This window comes from Telmatherina bonti (assembly GCF_933228915.1).
Source record: "Telmatherina bonti genome assembly, chromosome: 2".
Classification (NCBI taxonomy): domain Eukaryota; kingdom Metazoa; phylum Chordata; class Actinopteri; order Atheriniformes; family Telmatherinidae; genus Telmatherina; species Telmatherina bonti.
Window position 1 is genome coordinate 13,227,895 of NC_136620.1, and position 13,964 is coordinate 13,241,858.

The window sequence follows — 13,964 nt, forward strand, 5'->3', positions numbered from 1 at the left end:
CACACCTATGTACCGCCACCAGTCCTCAACACACCCCCCCTACACATACCCTTCCACACACACACACATCCCATCCACACTATCAAACACCCCCCACTCCCCAAGTCCCAGGGTCACAACCAGGCACCAGAGCATGTACCTGCCCGCCGCCACAGCGGCAGGTCCAGGTCAGCCCAGCCCCCCCCCCCCCCCCCCCCCCGGCACAAGCCGACCCCCCACCCCCAAGAGACAGGGGACAACCCCGGGCACCGGAGCCCGGGACCCCGCCCAGCCCACATAACGGCGGCACAGGCGCCCGTTACGGAGTATTTAAATAAATCTAATTAGTTAAACCTAAAATTAAACCAGCAGTTGTGTGTGACAAAGCTCAAATGCTTATCATTTCCTGTTTTTTTTTCTGTCAGTTTTCTTCCTGAGTTACTACACATGATGCTGTCATTTTCTCCTCCAGACATACTCATGTGTCTAAAATGGACAATTTTGTGAGGAGGCCATCCATCCGTTCACCTGCTGCTAAACTCAAACCTCCCGAAGTTAAATTGTCTGGTTGTCGTCTGACGGACAGAAGTGAAATGTACAGAAACAAATTTCGAAGTTTCTGATTTATGATCTAAAGTTTTAGCTGAAATGAACATTTCTTTTGTAGAAACAATTTAATACAATAAGTGCACAGCAGGTACACCTGCAAGACAAAAACTAAAACAGCACACACTCAGAATAGTGACCCAATATTTTCCATCGTTTTGCTCATTGTAGTTTTTAACATTCTCCATTTTCCTCTTTCCTTTCAAGGCTATCAAACAGCAGCAAGAAGGGATGAGGGATGTCTTCATTTGTTTTCCCTCTGGGTTACAGATACAGATAAAGAGCCTTTCTGTCACAGTAACATAAAAATGGTGAGAAATAAATGTATTGGTGTAGCTGATGCCTAAGTCACCGTGCTTCCTTCACAAAGAACATTTAATCACACAGCTTCAAAACAAAGTCCAAAAATCATGTTCACACAATTATAACGCCTGTTCGGCTTCTTTAAAGTCCTTTATGCTTTATCAAAACCCTGTTTAAAATAAGAAACTGATACAGGAATGAATGGAGCGTGACTCAAAATCAATGTGTGCGATATAAAAAGAGAATTAAGAGGATTCATGCTTCCAGGGAGAATTTCCAACAGGAGATCATGTTTCTGTCACAAAAGGAAAAATGTCACTAAGCAGGATTTAGCTTCTCATTTTCTCCGGTTGGCAGAGAGTGATTAACGTCTGGGGATCTGTCAAGTGTGTTCAACGTCAGGCTTCATGCAGATTTGTCTAAAGTTTATTGTTCTCTTCAAATGATATGTCCATCCAAAATTAGTCATAAAGAGTTTATTTTAAAATATGCACGAGTACAGGAACAATGTTCCAACTTGTCATAATGACGTCAACTATAACCTGACAGAGGACAACAAAGTGCAGGGCAAGAACACGAGAAGAGCTTGCAACTCTTCCTGCTTCAATAGTTTGTTTTTTTAACCATTTCGTTCTTTTTAATGGGTCATCATAAAAGAGGTTTAAAATTAGAAATAGTATACTAAAAGTGAAGCCAAACTAAACAATCAGTCTTCAATAATTGAACAAAGTTGCGATTGGCTGATCCCTGGTTTACCATCAGATACCTGCAGATGAAAACTGCTTAAAAGTGATGCAATTTGTTGTAGACTGTTAATGAGAGAACAGCCAGAGTTGTTAAAGTATTTAAAATGGCACTTTATATGGGTCTGTTTTTGTATTTACTATTTCTTTCTCTGCTGTTTGAACTGAAATGCAATTAAACGTATTTCTCCAGACATTACTAAAGCTCTAGTTTACAACACTCATCCACTCAGTCATCCACTAATGTCCATTTGCGTAAATATTTTGGGTTTTTGGGGCAATTATTGTTATGCACTTAATTAAGATTCTTTCATTTACAAAGCCTCCAATTACTTAAAAAAAAAAAAAAAAAAAAAAAAAGTCCCATCCAAAAAAATATTCGGTTTCTATCCAGTGGCAGCTGTGGCTCAGGTGGTGAAGTCGTCATCTTCAAAGATCCACAGTTTATCCATGCATCGAAGTGTCCTTGGAGATCCTGCTACACCAGATATGCTCATCAGTGTCTGAATGTAAAGGAAAAAATATGCATATGGGAGATGCAGTAGGTATATACAGTATGTAGGGGACACTATTTCAGTAACATTTCTCCATAACAATGAAGATGTTCTCACCCCAATATATATAATAAAAACATCTGTCTCTGGAGACTGCATTTCCTCCTTAGTTTTTTTTTTTTTTTAATAGATAGACCTAAGAACATTGCTGATAAGTTAATCATGAACTAAATAGATCATTGCTCACCTTTGACTTCCATCTAATGAGCTGCTAGGAGACTGAGTGCTCAGAGATTGACTGTTCACCTAGCAGAGATCGCTTTAAGTGCAGTTTGCAAAGCTAAATCACATGACTGAAGTTTCCTCCTCTGCCACTTTATTAAATTTGAAAAACTCAAATGACCTAAATGCCCTTTTGAATCTCATTCTCAGCCATAACCAGCCAATTTCATACAAATAAACCCCCGCACAGCCTACTGTCTACAGGTGCAGGAAATAGAGGCCACGGCAGCGTCCATCCTCTGCCACCCAGACAGATTAACATCACCAGGGCTGACCTTAGCAGCAGGTGCTGGAGAGATGGAGATGGATGGTCTCCTCAAAATAATCGGTTTTAGACTGATGAGAATCTCTCCAGGAGAAAATGACAGCGCGGTTTGGAGGAGATGATTGAGACAATGACTCAGCAGTCATTCTCTTCTGTGAACGAGCTGCTATTTTTCAACCTGCAGACAAGTGGGCTGTCACGGCGCTGTGTGAGTTTTACCTGGGACAAAGATGTTTCAGCAGATATTCAGTTATAGGCGTTAATATGAGAGCCAAAAACAGTAACTGATCACTGCTTTTACAAGGAAATAATGATCTATTTTAAATGAAAACCTGTAAGCACATACAGCGTGCTAAACCAAAATGTCCCAGTGGTCTTAATCAGCAAGTTAATGGTTATTGTGTCTAACACACATTCACTGGGCTCTTTAGCAGGTCCACCCTGCTAGTTATGGGTTTAATCCCCTTATACTTTCAGAACTGCTTTAGTTTTTTGTTGCACAGATTCAACAAGGTCTTCAGGTCTGGTGACTGTAGAGGCCATTGGAGTTGCGGTGGTCTCAGTTCTCTTTGCTGGCGACTTGCTAGGTGTTTTCTGTTGTGCATCAGAAACTTTTCAGTGTATCTCAGTTTGGTGTAAAATACAAACTACAGTGTGCAGTGTTGGTCTACTTTTTAATTGGGCTCTTTTTAGAGAAGCAGCAAAAAAATAATAATAATAATTTGCAGTTTTGGGATACGCCGATTGCGACATCTTGCATGTTATAATTAACATAATTACAAAGCCAAATTATTTGTAAACCATTGCAATCTGATTTTCCCTGAGCACCCCCCCCCCTCTGTGGAACCAATGTAAAAAAACAAAAAACAAAAAAGGAAAGGAAAAACAGGAAAATAATCAAAAAAGAAAAATCAAAAGCATTTGTCTGGAAGAAAATATGTTAGTACCGCTTTCAGAACTTTTTCCTGACTGAGTAAGTAAGTATGTAATTGAAACATTTTAAATAACTGTATCACAAAGGGTTCAGGAAATTATTTAATGGTTTTCTGGTCTACTAAGGCAATAAGAGAAAAATGGCAGAGAAGCATTTCCTGAAGGCACACAGTTAAACATGAAGGCATATGCAATCCCTCATACTTCAGCACACCAGTTTCACAGCACACTACATAAAGATACAATGTGCAGCACATGCCGAGAGTTTCAGGGATACTTAAGCTTTTTGTGCTCAAACCACACATGGATCCACGGTATGGATATTAGTGCACACAATGCAAAGGTGAAAAACAAAAACAAAACAAAATAATAAAGAAGACCCAGCTGTTTCCACCTCTTAAGCAGCCACAGGGGAGGCAGGGGTGTGTGTGTGTGTGTGTGTGTGTGTGTGTGTGTGTGTGTGTGTGTGTGTGTGTGTGTGTGTGTGTGTGTGTGCGTGCGCGCACACATTCTTTTCAGCCGAGCAGGCAGGATTTTTTTCTACTTGAAGACATAAAACGCCTCTAATCGACTCCTTTCTCCTGTTGCTGCAGGTGTTCATGATGATGAATCCCACTCCATGTGCCCATGCATAGAGACAAGCGGTCTTCAAATTCTCCCAGACATGAATGTGGGCAAAAGGATTGAAATCAAAAGTGTTTACTCTGAATTAAGGGTTTGCATTTGTGAGGGAGTGAGTAAGGGTGGGGGGCACCTTATCACCTTATTGCAGCATCTTATCATCAGACAGAAACACCATTTTTTCACTTTTGTTTTTTCTCCACTCTCCATTTTCCTTTCCTTCCCCTTTTCAGCAACTCCTACCTAAATGTCTCTGTCACAGGCACACACTAGCCGTCATCTGCACACATCGCCTCCTTCCTTCCAGTTTCCTTCTGTCTCTCAGTCGGTTGAATCTCTTGTTGCCACCTCCAACTATTCCATTTCATTTACTCCTCCACTTCTTCCCTTGCGCCTTTTCTCTCCTACACTTCTACTTCCTCTTCTCTTTCATCATTCGGTTTGAAAGGCCCAGTAGCCTGATGATGATGATTGCTACAGAGAATTTTCCACCACCTGAATAATTCCACAATCTCCTATTTCATTTCAACACCACCACTTGAAATGGTAGAAATGCCCCAGAATGAGTGAAAAGGCATGTAATAGTGTTTTGTAAAGTGTCCCATCAGCTGTCGCTAAGCAAAACTGTTTGACCCCTTGTGCACGGTTCACATTCAGGAGAATTAAATTCCACCTCACTTTGGATTCAATTCTTCACACATGTGAAGTTCCACATCCTGCCTTAGAGAGTTGTACTGATTCTGAGTCAGTGTGTGCAGAGGGATTGCATTGGGGTCCTTCAAGTGAGTTTCAGCTTCTGAAGCTGAAATGAACACACCAGCGAAGAGTCGTGTTGCCAACGGCATCTCAGTTCATTACAGCTGCTTTTCATTTAATCAACCCATCTGCTTAAGAAGTGCATTTTGCTGTAAAAGTCACTGCAATCTGTATATTTAAATGTTTCAATAAAACCATTCATAATTCAGTTGTGGAAAGAAAGATTTGGAACGTTTTTACAGCTGAATAACACCTCCATGTGACTGTGAGGAAACCTTGACACATCGAACAAACCAGGAGATGCATTCAAATCTTTAGATTTAGGGGAAAATGTTGCCATGAAAAGTAATTAATGATTTTGCGTTACTATTTAGTTTTTTCTATTGTGATTGTATAAAATCTTCCAATAAAAAGAGCACAAAAGCCGCACATTTTTAGCCTCTCAGGCTGAAATATGACGGCAAGTGTAAAGAACCAAAACTTACAGTTCCTGAAATGGCCACCGCGGGTCATTTCAAGATCAGATGAAGTCCTAAAAACTCTACAGTCGAAAAGCACAACTTAAAGTCTCCAATAAAATCTGAATTAACAGGATATTTTATTCATTTGTCTGTCCATCTTTTGATTTTCCACTCTATAATGCTGATTCCCCATCATTTCTCTCCTGATTATCTACCAAAGTGATGGATTGGACTAGATCAGCGTTAGTCCCACCCACTGACTTTGACTGACTAAAATGACAGATAAAATTAATTTATGATGCGCTGCAACACATGAACATGAAATAAATAAATAGTGAAATAATTATATGAAGTGTTTTTTCTTTTTTTTTTAGATATTTACATACAATGCATGCATTATTAACTGATCAGAAAAACATTATATAATACATATTAATTGTATTTCAATTTTAATTAATAAATAATTTCCAAAGACATGCATGTTAGGTTAATTAGTTAATAAAAATTGTCCCTAGGAGTGAGTGTGAGCATAGCGAGTGTGCGTTGTTTGTCTCTTTGCATTAGCCCTGCATTAGACCGGCGACCTGTCCAGGGTGTAACCCGCCGCTAGCCCGAAGGCTGCTAGGATAGGCTCCAGCTCCAGCATGACCCTTGATCAGATATATGAGATGGCAGTGCCATATTCTATGCAGAAAGGTTCAATTTCTGACTTACATTCCTAGCATCATCCATCAGTTTCTTTCTATGTAATCTTGAAGGGGAATAATAGTATGTGTGTAAAATTTTGTATTTGTATTTTGTGTATTACCTCCAGTTTATTTGTGTAAATTAGCGGGGTTCAGCAACAAGGAGACAAGTATCTGGATGATGTTACAGTTGCAAAGATGGAACTTGGCCCATACACCCTTAGAATGCATGAGTATTACGTTTGTTATATTATACTTTTGAAATAATTTCTCTTTAGGGCTAAATGGTAAACACAGTTCACTCTTAATATCCATCCAATCTAATCTTTTGTCAAATCGTTTCCATTATTTAGAGAGTTTAGTCATTTCTGTAATCTGTACTGCTTTGGGTCTGACAATCCAAGCTCCCTTTTTTCCTTCTGGTTACATAGTTGACTCATTTTAATGTTTTCCAATAAAATTTCCCAAAAAGATTGTTTCATCAAGTTGCCATACCTTTTAAAGCTAGTGGGCATTAATATAGTTAGTAGCATCATCAGTAGATAATTCAACTGAGGTGCTGCCATAAATTTAATAATATCAATGTTCCCCCCAAGAGGGTAAGCTCTAATTTCCCCTCTTTTCCAAGTTTGAAGAATGTTTTTATAAGGCTGGTTTAAAATGCTAATTAACAAGTAGCTTCGGACTCCCTCCCTTTAATGGTTTAGTCTGATAGTTTGGAATAGGATGAAATAGTACTCATCAGATGATGTAGAGATGTTTCGGGATCTGTCACAACAGTCAAATATCATCTGCATAAAGTAATAACTTGTATTCCTGGTTTCCACTTTGTAATCTCTTGATTTTGATATACTGCCTCATTTGGAGGGCCAGAGTTTCTAGAAATATTGTAAATAACAATGGCTTCAGAGAGCACTGATACATATAATTCTTCATACCTTAGACCACATAAGGGTCACCCAGCAATCATTGGGCGAGAGGCAGGCTACAGGTTGCCATCTCACCGCAAGGCTAAACGAGACAAACAACCTTTCACACTCATAGGGACAATTAAGACAACAACCCAATCAACCTAACATGCATGTCTTTGGATGGTGGGAGAGACACTCCTCGCAAACACAGGGACAACATAAAACCACACAGAAAAGGGACAGTGCTAACCACATGCCAAAGTTTAGCCCCATATAATCCCATTTCAGTTCATACTGACACATTTCAGATATAATTATTCAGTAATGACACTCTTATTCCTCATTCATTCAAGCTCTTCCAAATTAAATATTTGATCCATTCAAAAGTAATTTTGTTTTCACATTTTACTTAATGAACACATTTTAACATGTCACTGTAATTTTCCAAAAAGGAGCAAAATACTGTGGCAGGTACAGCTGTGGTAAATTTTAGGCTAACACAAGTTGTGGCGGTAAATTCCAACATGCTGCATCTAAAAATCAACTTTTCCCTTAAAGGGGTGCTATTATGGTATTTCGAGTTTTCTGAGCTTTTCTACAGTGTTACTGTGTTGAATCCTCATCACACATGTGAACAGCACTGTTTTTTTATCACCTAAACGCATGTTTGAGTTTGAGTTCCAGCACTCTCTTCGTTTGGTTTCCATGGCGACGAAAAACGTGTCGTTTTAGAGAGTTTTTTCTACTTTGAAATCCTTGTGACGTCCCGGGGGATAAGATTCGGAGATTGGTTACCTTCTACTGGTTAACAAGGGCATGTACAAATACATCAGGCGGGTGGAAAACATGGGATAAAGTTATTTCCAACGATGGCTGGTGAGTTTACCAAAGAGAGACATCCTGCTGCATTCGTTGCTGTGGGTTGCTGTTTTCCACTTCGTTTTCAGGGTCTGATTCAGGTTCCAACATGTAGGGCTGTATGCTATGTGTTGACATTGTATTTTGTTTTTTTATTGAGTTCATATTAGCCTAATCCTTCTGTTTATGAGATGTTACAATGACGGCAAAAGCAGTTGCGGTGCGCACTCCCGATATAGTGCAGTGGCGGGAGGCGGGGCTTAATGCGGAAGAGTCTCAATCCACTCGTTTTGCCCACAGGCTGATCTGACAGCCTACGGAGAGGGTCGGTCTGAAGTAAATAAAGCGATTTGTGACAATAACTCGATCAATCCCAGCCTTTCTGGGCTCAGAAATAAAAATAATTTAGCCTGAAATGCACATAATAGTTCCACTTTAAAGGAAAAAAAAGCTGTTAAAGAATACTGGCGGAACAGGAAGCATTTTAGAGTTGTTGTGCCTACTGCTGTTTAAGAATAGATGTGGCTTTTTCCGATAGTTGCAAATGGACACATAAGCTGTCCCCATACTTTTGAAGGTTAAATATATTATTATTGATATGTACTGAATGACAAGTGACTGATATACTCAATTAACTTTTGGATCTATCCCCTGCGTTATCTTCTGTCTTAAAAAAACACAAAGATGCCAAATGAGAAATGCATGACTTCTAAAATGATAATCCACAAACCAGCAGGGGATATAACCACAATGCAATCTATACACATCAAAATTAGGTAGTATAAAGTTTTGTGGCACAATGACGCCAAAGTGCATCAGGCAATATATGTAATGTCATCATCCTTCCTGCAAGCCGATCTCAGTCAGAATACAGTCATGCTGATGAGAATGTTGTAAGAACACTGCACAAGTTTGCATCAGCCTAATTCAGTGTCCAAGCAACTGTATATGCCTATTACTCGTTTTCTTTCCCTACTTCAGGAATCTCTCTCTTTCACCTCTTTGTATATTCATTTTAATTTAACCTAAAATCATAACGGAACCATAAACTTTAAATATAGAGCTTATTCATGTAGTTGCTATACAAAATTTTAAACAAGTGACAGGGTAAGGTTTTTTTAAAACCATACCTTCCTCATTGTCTTCCTGGAGTTAGAACTTTTATACAGTCGCAAATGCAAAAAGTTTTGCATTCCTTTTTAAATGATCTTTTATGAAAACCTCTGAGAAAACTCCATGCAGCTCTTTAATATGCCACTATAATCACCGTGACTGAATATAAGCAGCTATGCTAATGAGGTCATTTATTTAGCCAATTAATTCAGTAATTAGGAAATGTTACAATGCCTGCACATAATTTATCTGTAGTATTTAGAAAAGCTCAACAGCATAAAGTGCTCAGGAGTAACTAATTCGTGGGTGGGAGGCAGTGTCCTTAATAAAATCTGTGCAAGAATGCTAACAAAGATGGCTCATGGGTTCAAAATACAATACAGACCTGGACTCAGATGTGATCAGGATACAGAGCAGAAAATGTCAAGGGAAATGCTTCTCTCTAGAAATGACTTGCTGTCCCAGCAGTCTGCCATTTGTCTTACTGAAAGGCAGCTGCTCTGTAACACTGAAAGGTCTCCACATTGGAGCAGAACAGCTGCAGGGCTTAAAGTGCTTCACCGAGAGCACAGTGAGGGAGTCAACACCTGTGGGAGAGCCACTGAACATTGGCCACCTGGAACACAAAAATCTGATTACATACACAGTGAAAATAAATTATAATTTCAGGAGTTTATCAAAAAAATTATGATTTTAATTACCAGCAGTGTGTTAAACATGAAAGATTAATAACCAAGTATTTGAAGCAGAATAAATTAAGCATAGATAAATATGATTCATGCACGTGATTAACTTGTATGAATCAGTTTGCCATTTAGTAACTTCCTTAACCAATTTTTTTGCTTTTTTACCTGTTTGTCAAATCAAAATATATAATTGCACTCAATTCCAGAGAGAAATGTTTATATATTTTATACAAATCTTTATAAGCTCATTCCTGAGATATAAAAGCTGACAGCTCCTGCTAGCCACAAGCAAATTAGCATGCCAGGATAGCACTGGACGAAGAGCACTGTTGTAGAGTTTAAGGTGTTTGTATTACAATATGTTGGTCCAATATCTAAGTACATGTCGTGCATTTAAATATATTTAAATGAGAATTCTTTTGCAATTTTTTTCCAATCCCTTCATTGGACCGTCCAAAGACATGGCAATCTTTAAATCCTCATGCTAACTTTATGGAAATTAGCATGCTGATGTTAGCATTTAGCTGCATGACATGATGGTTCTAAAAGTGACAGCAGTGTAAGTAGTGATATAGGGCCTCATTTACAAACTTTTTTCAGAAACTAATTTGTTTTTTTAAGCCTTAAAAACCTCTATAAACATTGTGGAACATATGAAAATCTTTTTATCCTGGATCTGTTCTTTGGTAAAATAGAATCCTATAAACAATCAGGAGTATTAAAAATGTTCAAGTGGCAACAGGCTTTGTGGTTTTTTTTGTTCAGCTAATGAAAATACAATTTACAAACTAAACTTGTGCTTTTGATGTCAGATTCTTTAAATGACTTGGTAACTTACAGTGCCTTTGGTATTTAAACATAAATAGTACATTTCAGATAATGACATGACATTATTATTTGCCTCAAGGAAATGTAACTATTTTACTTTTCCTTCAAGTAATATGCAACGAACATGCAACTAAGTAACCGTTCAGTTTGGTTTTATTTTAATGTTTGGTCTTCCTGACATTGTTGGTTCTTCAAACTGCATATGCACATTAAAGCAAATCTCGGCTTATTTATTCCCTCCAACTCAAAAAATATATTAAGAAATTTCCAAGACACTATTTAATGTATGCACTTACTACATTGGCATTAATGCTTGATGGGATTTGGACACTACAATGCACTTTTTTCTCCTTTGCCATTAAACTACGAGGATCCGCATCCTGATACTCATGGGACGAAGCTGCAGGATCTCTGTCCAAGTTAAGGAGTAATTAATTGCCCATTTGTACATGAAGCTGTTTTTACAATAATTAAAGCTCACCAAATGATCCTTTATAACAAAGGGTATTGGTAAAAAAATCAGGACAATTTTTTTTGTTCATATCTTTATCTATTTGCATTTATTCTTTTGGCATCCTCTTTATTTTTCTTCGCCTTTGCACATACCACATCAGTCTTGTGACCATTTTTAGGATTTTCTTGGGCATCTAACTATGTCAATTAGGACCAGCTGGCATGCCCTTTGCATTTGACAGAGATTGGTAAACACCAATCTAATCAGGTAGAGGTTCCACACCAGGGCCATCGGGCTGCGCTGCAGAACCCCACAACCACCCAGACAAAGGCAATCACTGTGGCAACAACCCTGCAGACCGAGAAGGTCTATAGCCCCTGGCATAAAGGAGGAAAAAACACTGGAATTAAATATGTGTAACAATAACAAAATAAAATCAAATAAAAGCAACAGATATAAAATATAAATGTAAGCATTTATAAAAACAATGTACCTGCGTAACACAATAAAATAAAAGCAAAAAGCCAATACGTGGTATTTAAAGCTGGTACCATAAGAAAGATATGAAAAATGTGAGTGTTTACAACTACTCCTGTAAATCAGATAGAATATTTAATTTAAAAAAAAAAAAAAAAACTTTTTCTGTACAACTTAACACATTTGAGAACATTCAGAAAAATATTTTGGTAAATAAGGCACAATGTTCCAATAAATAATAACAATAATAACTAACGTATGACCTGTCTAAGATCTTTCAACCCTCAACTATGCATGTGAATTAGTGTGATGGGGTTAGCATTTAACTAAAAGCAATGTTAGTTTTAAACAAGACTGTAATGCACTCCTACTATCTACAGTCTGAACAGAAGTATTGAATACTGATTCCAATTAGAGAGATTTGGTTATTTAGCACCAATCTTCATAAGATCTTTCTAGACGAGACAACCAGCTAAGTGTAAGCGAAACCCAATGATTTTAGTTCTGAGCTTAGAGTACTGCTGATGGTTTTGAGGCGCTTGCAAAAGCAATGGCTTTGTGTTCCTACAAAAGACATGAAATCTTTACAATGGCAGAATCAAAGGAACTGCAGCATATTAAATTCTTAAAGAACAGCGAGAGTTCATTCTCTGCCATTAAAAAAAAAAAAAAAAGAAAAACAGCAAACCTTGATCTAGATCAACATCAAAAGTTTGATCTTTTAGGCTGGGCCTTGCCTCACCTTCAGTAATTATAATGCAAATCAGTGAACAACTTTGCAAGTAGTCCTGTAAATAGATAACCAATCAAACCAGCAAGATGTCTTTTTTTTTTAAGAATCAGGCTCTAAAAAACATGAAGCCTCTAGTTTGTTTTTAACAAATTGTGTAAAGAGTAGAATTACGCCGAGAACAGGCAAATAATAAATCCCCTCCTCCAATTGAATGGTGGGGTTTGAACCGCTGAAGTCTTGCGCTTAGTGGGCTTTTTTTCTCACTTGAAACAATCAGTGGTCACACTTGTTTGACTTTCTAGCACGAAGCTACTTTGATAAAAGAAGACAAGCTGGAAGTCCTCTTCTAAATTCATTTCAAAACCAGTGTGTCACCCTGTCCACACTGTAAAAGATCCCCAGGTCTCTCCTGAGGCTGCGGACTGAGCCTCTATATGGATATAAAAGGCATTGAGGAAGATTGTAGGCAGGATATCCTTCAAGCAAAAGACGTTCGGTAATAAAACATTTCTTTGAAAGTTGAAGGAACAGAGACGCTGCCACAGGCAAAGGATGGCAAAGAATGACAGTGGGTGGCAAACTCATTTTAGATAATCTTTCCACAGCACAAGGCAAGTGTGTCCCGACTGGCAAAACTCCTGCTGTGTTTGTGCCTTGCAGTGCAAGGATCTGTATCATACAACTGTTTCTATGGGAGATTATTCCATACAGCCGTAGCAGAGAGCTGGAGTTAAAAAGACAGGAGCTCAGGTGGTTCTTCAAAACCTGTAATATGAAGGCAATCAGTGTAATATAAATCTGGGAGAGATGAGAAAGAATACTTTGTATGCTTATGATCCTTTAAACTTTTAAAGCCTTTTTCAGCATCTATACATTCACCGCTGCAATACGTCTGACAAAATACAACTAAACTTGAAATGTGACTGAAAGTTTTTTAGGAAATCCCTTCACAAAAAAACAAACTTAATGGAAACACTAAAAAAGAACCAATTTAATACGTCATAGACTATTTCAGACTGCATCCTAGAAAGGTCTTTCCACTGCAACCATGAAGTGTAGAGGTGTAAAGAAATAGGTATAGAATATGAATGGATGGATGGATGGATCGAAAAAAAAGTTTACTGTCCTGTCCCAACCCAGACATGTTGGTGGAAATGGTGTGTTTAAAAAAAATGAAGTTTTAAAGTGTTTTAAACACATGAAAGAGTGATTTCTAGCAGAGTTTAAACCCCACTCTGAAGCACAGCCTGGAGTTTCCCATGGTCATGAACATTACTTCATCTTTCAGTGTCATGTTCTAATAAGACACAAAAATGCCATGCATTGAGACAACCCACCCACACACACCCCCCCACACACACACACACACACACACACACACACAAGCACATCTACAGCCTGTAAAAATAACTTTTCGTCCTATTTTTTGCACATCCCCTCCAGCGTTCCAGCAGAGTTATGGTCTGGCTGCTGCACCAAAAATTTCTTTTGCCAAAAGTTATCTTAATGGCTACAAGGGTCTTCTTGATAATTATATAATTGCCAAATTTACATAAAAATGCTGAACCTGACGGTGGGATAAGGTTTTGAATTTTATTATATCCACCAGGGAGATTATGTTGTTGCCAGCATGTATCTGTTTTTAGCAACTTTACACAAAGAAAAACTGGATAGATTTTTGTGAGAATGGGTCTTGGTCCAACTTGGATCCCATCCAATTTTGGGGGTGATCTGGAAGCAGTTGTGGACACAGACATTTTTAAAAAGATCGTTAC

The 13,964-nt window shown here is 38.2% G+C and overlaps 1 protein-coding gene across 2 annotated transcripts in view; it reads right to left on the reverse strand.

The window, feature by feature from the left end:
- galnt18a (UDP-N-acetyl-alpha-D-galactosamine:polypeptide N-acetylgalactosaminyltransferase 18a) overlaps window positions 1-13,964 on the reverse strand; it is a gene marked incomplete at its 3' end in the record, with an annotated part of 247,101 nt that overhangs the window by 208,926 nt on the left and 24,211 nt on the right. The gene's annotated exons all lie outside the window — the stretch shown is intronic.